The sequence below is a fragment of the Macrobrachium nipponense genome, chromosome 1 (assembly GCF_015104395.2).
Source record: "Macrobrachium nipponense isolate FS-2020 chromosome 1, ASM1510439v2, whole genome shotgun sequence".
Taxonomy (NCBI): domain Eukaryota; kingdom Metazoa; phylum Arthropoda; class Malacostraca; order Decapoda; family Palaemonidae; genus Macrobrachium; species Macrobrachium nipponense.
In genome coordinates, this window is record NC_087200.1 from 108,153,279 (window position 1) to 108,168,380 (window position 15,102).

The 15,102-nt window shown below is 34.4% G+C and overlaps 1 protein-coding gene across 10 annotated transcripts in view; it reads left to right on the forward strand.

Annotated features, from left to right (window-relative positions):
* LOC135219538 (serine/threonine-protein phosphatase 6 regulatory subunit 3-like) overlaps window positions 1-15,102 on the forward strand; it is a 449,492-nt gene that overhangs the window by 194,042 nt on the left and 240,348 nt on the right. The gene's annotated exons all lie outside the window — the stretch shown is intronic.

Sequence of the window (15,102 nt, forward strand, 5' to 3'; positions counted from 1 at the left end):
ATATATGAAAATGTGCGCAATTTCATGTAAAATACAACAAAAAAATACTCATGATTTTAGCTTTTATCAGTTTGGAAAAATATTTTTCATATAAATAATGGATAAGTGCAAAAATTTCAACCTTCGGTCAACTTTGACTCTACAGAAATGGTCGAGAAACGCAATTGTAAGCTAAAATTCTTATATTATAGTAATATTCAATCATTTGCCTTCATTTTGCAACAAATTGGACGTCTCTAGCACAATATTTCGATTTATGGTGAATTTATGAAAAACTTTTTCCTCACGTTCGTGCGATAACTCTTCCGATAAATTTTTTCGTGCGATTGTCCTAATGTTTGCACCCTTTTAAATTTGCCGTTACATAAAGTTTTATATATGGAAATGTGCACAATTTCATGCACAATACAACCAAAAACAACCCATGGTTGTAGCTTTTATCATTTTCGAAATATTTGCATATAAATAACGTTAAGTGCAAAAATTTCAACTTTCGGTCAACTTTGACTCTACCGAAATGGTTGAAAAACGCAATTGTAAGCTAAAACTCTTATATTCTAGTAATATTCAATCATTTACCTTCATTTTGCAACGACTTGGAAGTCTCTAGCACAATATTTTGATTTATGGTGAATTTATGAGAAAAAAAAAAAAAACATTTTCCTTACGTTCGCGCGGAAACTCTTCCGAAAAAATCAGAATTTTTTTGTGCGATTGTCGAAATGTTTGCACCATTTAAAATTAGCTGTTACATAAAGTTTTATATATGAAAATGTGCGCAATTTCATGTAGAATACAACTAAAAATGATTGAAGGTTGTAGCTTTTCTCTCGGAATATTGCAAATAAATCACGATAAATAGAAAAAAAACCACGTTTGGTCAAATTTGACTCTACCGAAATAGTTGAAAAACGCAATTGTAAGCTAAAACTCTTACGGTCTAGTAATATTCCGTCATTTTTCTTCATTTTGAAACAAATTTGAAGTCTCTAAAACAATATTGTGATTTATGGTGAATTTTTGAAAAATATATTTACCTTCACTCCGCGCGCCGATTCGCGGCCGCAAGTCTCCGAAATACGTACATCGCATTATCCTAATATTTGCTCCTTTTCATATTAGCCTTTTTATAGAGTTTCATATATCAAAATGTGCGCAAATCCATGAAGAATACAATAAAAAATAATTGAAGGTTGTAGCTTTTTCCATCTCTGAAATATGTGCATATAATAAAATATATATATAAAAATTTCGACATTCGGTCACATTTAACTCGTCCGAAATGGTCGAAATCTGCAATTCTAATCTAAAACTCTTACAGTATCGTAATATTCAATCATTTGTATTAATTTTGAAACAAATTGGAAGTCTCTAGAACAATATTTAGAATTACGGTGAATTTTTGAAAATAACATTTTTTTACATTGCGCGTTACGAATTCGTACATCATTTTGTGATAATATTTTTCCGGTGTTGCTTTTATTGTTTTACTATGTATTATATATCAAAAGGATTGCAATTTAGTGTAAAATACAACGAAAAAAAAATTAACTCGTTAGCTTTGACCGTTTTTTGCACAGCGTGATTTGAATACAATTATCTATGAATTTTTTTTTTTTCGCTACCATATATCGCATTATTTACATATGATAATGATATTATTTTTCATTTCTGATGATTGCATACTAAACTTCAGGCAATGAAAAAATAATGAGCCAAAAATGAACTCTTAATCTTCAAAACTAAGTGCGCTGTGATATTTTTAAAAAATTATTTTTTCCGCTTCCGGGCTCACTCCAAACTGGCGCCGGCATACAGGAGAGGTTTTGATTTTTAGGGCTTCGGCGTAAGAGGGTTAATAAATAATTATTATTATGAATGTATATTTCTTTTTTGTGTATTAATAAACTAAAACTATTTTATTTATTATAATTTAATCATAAATGATGATCCCTTTGCTCATATATCGTAGCCTGGGGCACTGCTTGAGGCAAGATGGGGCACTCCTTCCTACGTAACCCCCCTCTCTCCCCTTCACTAACTCGGCTTATTACAGCGAATTTTCTTCTGTATGTTCGCGAGATGTCTTCCTTGTATTTTCCTCTTTGGCATGATGACATTCTTGCCGAAACAAAGATAAACAAACGTAAATGCAAGAGAATATCAGAGGTGAGACTCGAAGGTGTACTCTCTTTTTACAAAGACAATTTGATAAAGCATGATTATTATGAATTTCATATTCCATTTTTGGTATTAAAAAACCAAAACTATGTTATTTATCATAAATGAAGATCTCTTTGCTCAAAGATCGTAGCCTTGCGCACAGTGTGACGAGTGCTGTCAGGCAAGAAGGGGCCGTTACTAAGCAACCCTCCCCTCTCTCTTCACTAACTACGCGTATGTTATGATATTCTGTAATAATACTTGAGCGATTTTTCTTCGCCTGTATGTTAGTGAGATGTTTTCCTTGTCTTTTCCTCATTGGCATGATGAACTTCTTGCCGAAACATACATAAACATACGTAAAAAGCAATCGAATGTCACGAGGTGAAACTCGAACGTGTAATCTACTTGAAGTCTATGGTCCAACTGATTCATGATTGAACCAGATACTCGCTTATGGCTTATGCGAGCCTCGGAATCTCTACAAATGCCATTTCTCACAATTTATTTGCCAATAATGATCAAAATTTACGATAACAGAAGAAATATTGCATTTTCTTGTACGGATGAATGTTTTAGGCTTATTGAGTTATGTTTACTAATTACCCTGTAACTACGAAAGTAAGAGGAATTTTGACGAAATATTTCGTATACGTATTCTCAATTGCCATATGAAGCACCATGAATTTTTTCATGACTTTGCATTTTTCGCCCTATACCACCATAAATAGAGGATCCGGGTGGCCCCCTTAATTCAGCGAAAAAATTATTAGCAAAAGGAAATCATCTTGGGATAATTAACGTCTCAGATTTCTCAGGTAACACTGTTAAACATATGTGGGATAGATTTTGAAAAATTAATGGCAAATATAGTTGATCACCTAGATCCCCAGTATTACATAATGGGAAAAGAGTTCGTGATTTAAAAGAAATATCAAATATAATAGGTTGCCACCTAGAATCAATAGACAATAGCTTGAATTTAGATGAACATTTTTGCATTAGAAAAAGGAATGAAGAAAAACATACAATTAATTTTGAAACAAGTCAACAATCATACTACAATGTCCCATTTACATTAGAAGAATTTGATACTGCATTAAGAACTTGTAGTAACTCTGCCCCAGGAAAGGATATCTCTTTTGAACTCCTTATACAACGTTAAAGCCAAAGAATAATTGTAAAAATTTTGTAATCACCTATGGAAAAAGAAACTATTTTCCAAAGCATGGAAACATACTATATTGTGATTCCTATACCCAAACCCGGGAAAGATCCAACATCAGTAAATAATTATAGATCTATATCACTAACTAGTTGTCTTTGTAAACTCGTTGAAAAAATGTTAAATAATAGACTTATATGGTATTTAGAGAAGAATAAAGTTCTAGCAGCAACCCGTCCTGGAAGCAGGAAAAATCATTCAACTTTAAAAACTCATTAACATCACTAGAAAATCAAATCAAGAGAGGATTTGTACAAAAGAAAATTACTGTCACAGTCTTCTTTGACATTCAAAAGGCTTATGATACAACATGGAGATAAACAATCTTAAAATCTTTATATGACATAAATCTAAGGGGTGACATCCCAATTTTTATATGAAATTTCCTAACAGAAACAACATTCCAGACTAACATTGAAACATTATTATCAGAAACATTTGAAATAAAAGAGGGTATCCCTCAAGGCAGTGTACTAAGCAGCACATTTTTTGCATTAGCTATCAATAATATTGTTAAAATGCTTCCAAAAGATGTAAGCAACAGCTTATATGTTGATGATTTTGCCATTTTTTACACTTCAAACAGCTTACGCCACATCCAAAGAATTTTAAATATCTCAATAACTGAAATTGAACAATCGGCATTATCTGTTGGATTTAAATTTTTGTTGAAAAAGCACAAGCAGTAACATTTTATAAGGATCAATGCTGGCTCAGAAATTAAGTTATAGCTCTTACCATGAATAACACTCCCATCCAATTTTATCCATAAGTCAATTTCTTAGGCCTGTATTTTGACAATCATTTGAACTGGAAGGCCCATGTAAGACACACCAAAGCAAAGGCCTTGAAATCTATAAATATATTTTAAGAATTAGCTCACACTTCATGGGGTGCAGATAGAGAAACTCTATTGAAACTTTATAAGGCTGTAGTTCTACCAATATTAGAATATGGCAGTCCAATTTATAGTTCTGCTAGTGAGACTATTCTAGTAATGCTAGCTCCCGTACACCATCTTGGGCTTCGTTTAGCCACTGGAGCATTCAAATCATCAGCAGTCCAATCCTTGATTGTAGAAAGTGGAGAAGTGCCACTATCTTATAGATTCAAAATAACAACGGTGTGCAGAACCTTAAAAATTCTAAATAGTCCAGCAAAAACCAAAGATTTATTTAAAGATCCAGATTGTTTCTGGAATACAAAAATTATCCCATCCTTCCCTGTTAGAGCTAATAGATTATTTAAAGACAATGACCTTTTTAATATTAAATTTTACAATTTTAACAAAATAATGCCTCCATGGTTGATAAGTGCTCCCCAGATATGTAACAAACTATGTACAATACCAATTAATAGATTGAATAATCCCCTCACTATGAAACAATATGCTCTGGAACATATCAAGGTACACAATAATAATCATATATATAAAATAGTGCCTCAGGTTATGAAATTAATCCGTTCTGAAGCGGCGTTCATAACCTGATTTTTTTGTATCTAGAACTACGTTTTACATGTAAATTGCTTAATTCGTTTCAAGCCCTACAAAAACACCACAGTAAATTTTATAATAAAGCTAAATTGACCAATAAACAATGAAATACAACAATTTGGATCATTCAGTACCTAACATAACCATGACTGTACCTGTAAATAAAGTGTATTAATGTACAGGGTACAAGAAATACTGTACGTACGTATGTAGTAAAATGTGGACCCTTATCTTTCGAGTGAGGCGATGTCCGAAAGTGACGACAGAGGAGGAGGACAAATGGTAGAAAACATGAACACTTAACTTTACGAAACACATTAACAAATAGCAGAAGACATTAACACTTCTTGATTATCTCTATCTTCGTTCTTCATAGAAAGCATCCTCTTCTTTCCGTGAACTTCAGCAACATTCTTGGGACACATGGCTAATAATGTAAGTAATTAAGTTCACACACAACACAATAAAGTAACTTAATGTACAATGAAAGCAAAATCACTAACACGAATTTACGTTAACAAACGAAATATATGTGATTGAATGAATTCCAGGTGTTTACGATAACGCTGCTGCAAAAAATGGTCAAGGAACACTTTTACATAGAGGCATGATGGGATAGATGCTGACCAATAGGAGAGCAGGATCTTAACGGCAGTGACTAGCATCAGGAACAATGGGAGAGCGGGAGGATGGTGGCGAGTCTACTCAGTTGGCGGTGCGGTAGTTTTAAAAACAATAAATTAAGAGAAATAAAAGAAACTCTAGACCCGTGGCCATCATCCTATCAGAAATGCTGCAAGAATTCAGTAATATTAACACGGCTAAGAAGTGGTCATACTGAACTGACACATGGTTAGCTAATGAGTAACCCCCATGCTCCTATACCCGAGTGCAAAATATGTAATGTACAAATAACAATAAAACATATTTTTAAAATCTGTCCAAAATATAGAATCCAAAGAGACATATTATTTAGAAGATATTCTTTTAAAGAAATATTGTCAAAGTTACTTTTTAATATTTTAAAATTCCTTAAATTTAATCATTTATACGATAAAATATAATCTTCACATAGTAATTTATAATATATTCCAGATAGTAAATATTTATTTTTTAGATAATAATTTTTAGAGATTTTAAATAGCATGTTTAATCCTTTGGGTCAGCCCTAGGAGAGTTAATATTAACTCAGTGGTCTGGTTAGAAAAAATAAAAAAGACAGAACAGCCAGCTCACCAGAGGCAGGCCCTAATCAGGATTTTGTCTTCTCTGGAGAAAGGTGGTCCCTCATGGTCACCTTCACCTTCACTCTATAATATGGAGACTGAAGGAATTCTGGTCCCAGGTGGGTCCTCTCTGCAGAGGGTTCCTCTGTCAGAAAAGGTGAGAAAAGCCCTTCGTTGGTGGTTGAATAAGAATCTCTTGGTGGGAATCTTTCTACGTTCACCCCCTCCAGACTTATTCCTGTTTTCGGATGCTTCCATCAACAGTTGGAGTGCTCATCTAGAAGATCTCCTTGCTTCAGGTGTTTGAAGTGCAGAGAACAAGCTGTGCCACATCAACATTTTGGAATTACAAGCAGCTTTCATAATTTGCAAGAGTTCCAGGAGAGGGTAGAGGTTCATTCCGTCATGCTGATGTCGGATAACACCATGGCGGTCGCCTATACGAACAAACATGGGCTTGGTGTCTCATCAACTTCATTCATTGACAGTCAAGATGCACCAATGGGCAATCAACAACTCAGTGGAGCTTGCCGCCAGGTACATTCCAGGCAATAGGAGTATGGTGGCTGACAAGCTGAGTCATTGGAATCAAATCCTGGGCATGGAGTGGTCCGTCCATCAGGATGTGGCGGACAGGCTTTTTCACTTTTGGGGAAGGCCTATACTATACTTCTTTGCCACTCGCTTCAAGTGGAAGCTGGAGATTTACTGTTCAGTGGTCCTGGATCCTCTTGCTCTAGCAGAGGACGCCTTGCAGCTCTCCCAAAAATAGCTGAAAAACTCCCTTTCATCAGCACACAAACCATTGAAAAGTGTATGATGCACTCCTCTGTCCATTCTTGATGATGATATATAAAATGTACTTGCAATCTCCTCTACAGAGTTCCTCTTCGATTTCTTTTCTGCTAGCAAGGCAACAAACAGGAGCTCTTCTTTGCATGCCATTTTTCTGACTGAAAAGGAGCAGTGTGTCGATTAACCACTAGTCACTGGGCACCAACTTCCAACTGGTGACGGATACTGGCTGTGGACACCAGTGTCCTTGTGCGAAAATGACCATTAACACCTGTTCAGTTGACAGTCAAGAAGGCAGAGAGTTCATAGGCTTATCCAAAATTTTGCAGCTAACCTGTCAAATTTGAAATTCTGGCTTGTTAAAAAGAATCTTTACTACTACAGTAGAGGAATTTTACAAACCCATTGGTTCTTTTTTATTGGATCTGATTATGTTGGGAAGTGATTGCTCTTATAAATTACTCTGGATATCAGAAAGAGATAGCACTTAGATAATTTAATGACAAACCCTTCACATCTAGCATCAGTGAAAGTAGAGCAATAAAATTGCCCTTACTACCAGTAAAACTAGAACCCTCCAAAAATATCAACAGTATCTCTTCTTGTTTTGTCTATAAGAAAACCTTCTAGATTGTTTTAGGACCATACTTAACTTATCTGATGCCAAGTTGATATATTACCTTAGGCGTTATTTGATGAGTTGTTGATGCTGTTAACTTGGTAGAACAGAATGACATCAGTAGTTAAATCTACAATTCTATCTTTGAAATTTTAGAAATTCACGTTCAGATTAAGAATAAAATTATTGGCAAGGCTATAGTTTATTTCACTTAACCCTTAAACGCTGAAGGGGTATTATAAAAATCGTCTCCCGTATTGCGAGGAGGTCTCGGAGTGAGCGCCGAAGCAGAAAAAATATATATTTTTTTAAATCACAGCCCGCTTAGTTTTCAAGATTAAGAGTTCAATATTGGCTCCTTTTTTTTTTTCATTGCCTGAAATTTAGTATGCAACCATCAGAAATGAAAAAAAATATCATTATCATATATAAATAATGCGATATATAATAGCGCGAAAACAAAATTTCATATATAATTGTATTCAAATCGCGCTGTGAGCAAAACGGTTAAAGCTAACGAGTTAATTTTTTGTTGTTGTATTGTACACTAAATTGCGATCATTTTGCTATCTATATACACATTGTAAAACGATCAAAGCAACACAGAGAAAATATTATCACAAAATGATGCATGAATTCACCATAAATCTAAATATTGTTCTAGAGACTTCCAATTTATTTCAAAATGAAGATAAATGATTGAATATTACTAGACTGTAAGAGTTTTAGCTTACAATTGCAGTTTTCGACCATTTTGGAAGAGTTAAATTTGACCGAATGTAGAATTTTTTTAATATATTCTTTTATATACAAATATTTCAAAAATGAGAAAAGCTACAACCTTCAATTACTTTTTGTTGTATTCTACATGAAATTGCACACATTTTCATATATAAAACTCTATGAAACGCCTAATATGAAACGGAGCAAATATTTTGAGAATACGACGTACACATTTCAGAGATTTGCGGCGGAGAATCGGCGCGCGGAGAGAAAGAAAGTTTTTTTAAAAATTCACCATAAATCTAAATATTGTGCTAGAGACTTCGAATTTGTTTCAAAATGAAGATAAATGACTGAATATTACTAGACTGTAAGTGTTTTAGCTAACAATTGCGTTTTTCGACTATTTCGGTAGAGTCAAAGTTGACCGAACGTGGTTTTTTTCTATTTATTGTGATTTATATGCAAATATTTTGAAAATGAGAAGCTACAACCTTCAATTATTTATTGTTGTATTCTACATGAAATTGCCCACATTTTTATATATAAAACTTTATGTAACGGCTAATTTAAATTGGTGCAAACATTACGACAATCGCACGTATGATTTTTTCGGAAGTTACCGCGTGGACGTAAGGAAATTTTTTTTTTTCATAAAACCATAAATTGAAATATTGTGCTAGAGACTTCCAATTTGTTGCAAAGTGAAGGTAAATGATTGAATATTACTAGAATATAAGAGTTTTAGGTCACAAATGCGTTTTTCGACCATTTTGGTAGTCAAAGTTGACCGCAGGTTGAAATTTTGGCACTTATCATTATTTATATGAAAATATTTCAAAACTGATAAAAGCTACAACCATGGGTTGTTTTTAGTTGTATTGTGCATGAAATTTTGCAGATTTCCATATATAAAACTTTATGTAACGGCTAATTTAAAATGGTGCAAACATTACGGCAATCGCACGTATGATTTTTTCGGAAGAGTTACAGCGCGGACGTAAGGAAAAGTTTTTTTTCATAAATTCACCATAAATCAAAATATTGTGCTAGAGACTTTCAATTTGTTGCAAAATGAAGGTAAATGATTGAATATTACTAAAATATAAGATTTTTAGCTTACAATTGCATTTTTCGACCATTTCGGTAGAGTCAAAGTTGACCGAATTTTGAAATTTTGGCACTTATCGTTATTTATATGAAAATATTTCAAAACTGATAAAAGCTACAATCATGAGTATTTTTTTGTTGTATTCTACATGAAATTGCACACATTTTCATATATAATACTCCATGTAACGGCTAATTTAAAATGGTGCAAAAATTATGTCAAAGTGACGAAATAATTTTGGAGATGTGTCCCTGATACTTTTTAGTGCGATAAGAAAGAAATTCGCGCTTGCGTGCCTGTGTAATGATTGTAAACAAAACAACATCTAGAGCAGTGAACACCCAGCATCCCCCAAGGCGCGTGATTCAAATTTTTTTTTCTGGTAGGCCTATAAGTATTTTTTGCGAATTTTTAAAAAAACTTTTGTATGTCGACGTAAAATACGTCCAATCGGCACCCGACAGACAATTTATCTCGACGTAAAATACGTCCAATAGGCGTTTTAAGGGTTAAATAACCTAAATTTGAAGTGAAATAAAGCCCTATACACAATTAGAATGGCCCATAATGAGATTCATGATCATAATGGCAAGAATTTGAGTTTTGGAAAAGGTAAACTCTAGTGGCATGCTTCTTTGATAAATATTTTTCATAAACTTCCAAGTTACTTTCTTTGTGAAATTTGCCCTGTCTCTTATTCTAACATTCTTCAGCTGAATCAGTTAGAACACTATGCTTTGACCAAATCTAATGTTGGTAAATAAGAAGAATCCTTCTAAAAATGTTTCAACAAAAATAAAATAAAGTAGCTCTCCATTTCCTACTAAGAGTCTGATAGGAAGTCCCCCTCCTGAACTTGAAAAACTCTGCTGTTAGTCATCACACTAGGAAAGGGTAGATTTTGCTCCTCTGGTGAACACACTAAAATTAGATGTTCCAAAGCCTTCTCTAGACTAAAAGGTCTAGAGCAATAGTTCTCAGGTACTTCAGCTTGGAAATTTAGCAGCTATTTCCCTCCCATTTTAGTTGCTATTTTGGGCTTCATATAAGTAGCGTATTGGATTTGTTGTGTTGCATAATCCTTTGAAACAAAAAAATATTTTTTCATAAAAACTCATAACTTTAGTACTTATTGGCAGTCCCTTGACTTCACTATTTCTTGCTGCTGGAAACCTGGTTTGTTCTCTATGCATCAGTTGTCTACTGCCTCGTTACTGCCAGAGTCTGGCTGTTGGGAAACGTGAATTTTTCTTGTATAAGTGCGAAAATTGGTAACCAATTCTTGCACGAGTAATCATTGTGAGAACCATTTGTTTTAAATAAGTATGATAAGCACACGTGTTATTTCCCTGAATTACTACATGGTATATTAATGCTATGAACATACCTATTAAACTCTACCTTTTTTCTCCCCTTTGGTTCAAGCTGGGAAGAGTAAAGATATTCAATTCCTCTGGTTTCTTATACTGACTGCTGTACATTCTGTAACTACAGAAAAGTAGGTGTTGCACCCCCATCAGTGATGTGTGCTGGTCTTTGCACTGCCCTGTGTTAAGTGTTAATTAGTTTCTCTCTCTCTCTCTCTCTCTCTCTCTCTCTCTCTCTCTCTCTCTCTCTCTCTCTCTCTCTCTCTCTCTCTCTCTCACTGTTATTTTCCATACATAATATCGTGTGTAAATGGTATGCCTTCATTCCCTCAATAGAGAAGGATGCCAGAATTAACCATCTTACACCGATTGGACCAATTAAACGTCGAGTCAAAATGTCTCCCGTATGCTGATTGGACGTATTATACGTCGACTCAAAAAAGTTTTTTTTAAATTCACGGAAAAATACTTAAAGGCCTACCAGCCGAAAACTTTGGAATCTTGCGCCTTGGGGGATGCTGGGAGTTCACGGATCAAGGCGTTGTTTTGTTTACAATCGTTACGCAGGCGCGCAAGCGCGAATTTCTTTCTTATCGCACTAAAAAGTATCAGTGACACATCTCAAAAATTATTTTGTCACTTTGACATAATTTTTGCACCATTTTACATTATCCGTTACATGGAGTATTATATATGAAAATGTGCGTAATTTTATGTAGAATAAAAAAAAAATACTCATGATTGTAGCTTTTATCAGTTTTGAAATATTTTCATATAAATAACGATAAGTGCCAAAATTTCAACCTTCGGTCAACTTTGACTCTACCGAAATGGTTGAAAAACGCAATTGTAAGCTAAAACTCTTATATTCTAGTAATATTCAATCATTTGCCTTCATTTTGCAACAAATTGGACGTCTCTAGCACAATATTTTGATTTATGGTGAATTTATGAAAAAACTTTTTCCTTACGTCCCTGCTGTAACTCATCCGATACATTTTTTCGTGCGATTGTCCTAATGTTTGCACCATTTTAAATTAGCCGTTACATAAAGTTTTATATATGGAAATGCGCAAAATTTCATGCACAGTACAACTAAAAACAACCCATGGTTGTAGCTTATATCACTTTTGAAATATTTTCATATGAATAACGATAAGTGCCAAAATTTCAACCTTCGGTCAACTTTAACTCTACCGAAATGGTCGAAAAACGCAATTGTAAGCTAAAATTCTTATATTCTAGTAATATTCAATCATTTACCTTCACTTTGCAACAAATTGGGAATCTCTAGCACAATATTTCGATTTATGGTGAATTTATAAAAAAAAAACAAAAAATTTCCTTACGTCCGTGCGGTAACTCTCCCGAAAAAATCAGAAATTTTTTCGTGCGATTGTCAAAATGTTTGCACTAGTATTTAAAATTAGCCGTTATATAAAGTTTTATATATGAAAATGTGCGCAATTTCATGTAGAATACAACCAAAAATGATTGAAGGTTGTAGCTTTTCTCTTTTCCGAAATATTTGCATATAAATCACGATAAATAGAAAAAAAACCACGTTTGGTCAACTTTGACTCCACCGAAATAGTTGAAAAACGCAATTGTAAGTTAAAACTCTTCCAATATAGTAATATACAGTCATTTATCTTCATTTTGAAACAAATTTGAAGTGTCTAGCACAATATTTAGATCTATGGTGAATTTAAAAAAAAAAAAAACTTTCTTTCCCTCCGCACGCCGATACGCGGCCAAAAATCTCTGAAATGCGTACATCGCATTATCCTAATATTTGCTCCTTTTCATATTAGCCGTTTTATAGAGTTTTATATATGAAAATGTGCACAAATTCATGAAGAATACAACAAAAAATAATTGAAGGTTGTAGCTTTTCTCATTTCCGAAATATTCCATATAAAATAATATATATATAAAAATTTCTACATTCGGTCAACTTTAACTCATCCGAAATGGTCGAAATCTGCAATTCTAATCTAAAACTCTTACAGTATTGTAATATTCAATCATTTATCTTCATTTTGAAAGAAATTGGAAGTCTTTAGAACAATATTTAGATTTACGGTGAATTTATGAAAAAAAAAATTTTTACGTCCGCGTGTTACGAATTCATGCATCATTTTGTGATAATATTTTTCTGGTTTTGCTTTTATCGTTTTGCAATGTATTATATATTAAAATGATCGCTATTTAGTGTACAATACAAAAAAAAAGTAACTCGTTAGCTTTAACCGTTTTTCGCACAGCGCGATTTGAATACAATTATGTATGAATTTTTTTTTTTCGCTACCATATATTGCATTATTTACATATGATAATGATATTTTTTTTCATTTCTGATGATTGCATACTAAACTCCAGGCAATGACAAAAAAAGGAGCCAAAAATGAACTCTTGATCTTCAAAACTAAGCGTGCTGTGATTAAAAAAAAAAAAAAAAAAATTTCTGCTTCCGCGCTCACTCCAAACCCGCCCCGGCATATGGGAAAAGTTTTGATTTTTAGGGCTTCGGCGTAAGAGGGTTAATACTAGTAACTGGTATTATGTGATAGGAGGGGGGACGAGGACGGAGACAGGAGCTTATTATTGGAACTCATTGGAGCATATATGAAATATGTTAACTTATTGTTGACAAAGGTTTTTGATTGGTATTTAGGAAGAATTTGTGCTGATAGCTTTTAACTTTTGTCATTGTTTGTGTTGATTATTGAAGTTAAATGGCAGGTGTTACATTTCTTCATAGCAGTAGTTTTAAGCAAACTTTTTGTGTACTATGCAATTTAATCAAACACTGCTTGATTCTTTAATGATGTAATCTTAGATGCAATAGCAATTACTCTTATGATATGAGCGAGCTTTTGCCTTGTTTATACTCGCATACGCGTATAATAATTTATCTAGATAAAAAAAAGGAAGTTTGGAGGTCGCCAGCCGGCATACAAACACTAAATGCCGGCAATAAATGTATTTAACAAGTATTTGTATAAATGTAGTAACAAAAGATAGCACAACGGATTTAATATTATTTGTAAATATTGTTAGGTTAACCGTGGTTAACCGCTGAAGATTGAAGCAGCAAGGGGTTTCTCTGGAGTGGAGTGGTGTACTATGGTTCGTAACCATATGTGGAAGTTTCAGCAAAAGTACGCTCATTCCCTGGAAGGGAAATTTTACGACAATTAAACACTAGCTAATATGCACAGGTTCGCTAATCCACCTAACTGTTCACTTACACTGCACTATTTGACTTATACAAATTATTTTTACTAGTGGACGTAGCAATAAGTCTTATAATTAATTACACATGGCAGCAGATATATATCGAAGCGAGGCTACTCTCAGGGCAAGGGGAAACAGTCTCAAGCGGAGCCTGCCACGAGGGTGAGGCTGGAGGGTAGGAGAGAGAGGAACAAAGGTTCGGTGGATAGGATTTCTTTCTATACGGATAGGAGGGAAGGATGGAATGTTATCCTGGGGAAAGAGGAAGGATAGGTGAGGATACGAGGTTCTCATACAACAGACACCTTACCTTGTTAAGAGAGAGACAGTTGCCTCTCAGGGAGGGGCGGACAGGAAAAAGGACGTCCGCTCCGTAAGACACTCATTTCGTGAAGACGGGCCACCTATGCTTTCAGTTTTCTAACCATCATCCTTTGAAAGAGGGGGGGAGGGGGGTTGCTTCCTTGGAGGGTTTTCTACAGGTCACTGACTCTTGGTCCCTTTTGTTTTAGGCCTAGACTTGCATCACAACCCCCCATTTGCGGGGTGCCAACTTGGCGCTGTTGTCTTGCGGTGGTGTCTGAAAGTGAGAGCTTGGGGAGTAGACTGCTCTAGGATAGGTGGGTGGGTGGCGAGTCTCTGGATAGGGCCACCAATCTTGCATTCGTTCAAATTTCCCATTGCTCGTATGAGAGAAAAAATGGCGGAATGCCCGTCACGAATGACATTATGTACTTGATTACTTATGCTTTAAAACTCCTCATTGCTCTTACCCACCACCCAATATGATGATACTGTCAAGCAGTAATTTCCTGCCATTCACTAAAATAACCAATTGCATTGAGATAAGATGCAAGAGAGAGCACCTAAAACCTATAGTGCAGCAAGTCAACCTACTCAGCAAGAATTTAATTTTTTTTGAATAATTTGAAGATAGGATTTTTGAGCTCTCCTGTTAAGCTCTAAGGAGTGAAATTTGGTTTTACTGAAATTCAAAGAACAGTTAGCTGGTCTCACTGGGTACTTGCATTTTCTTTGACATCAGACACTTGTTCCAGAGTATGCAGGTGTGAAAATTCAACGAGCATGTGAAAACAACTAAATAAAGTAACACTGATGCAGTGACAATGAACTAATG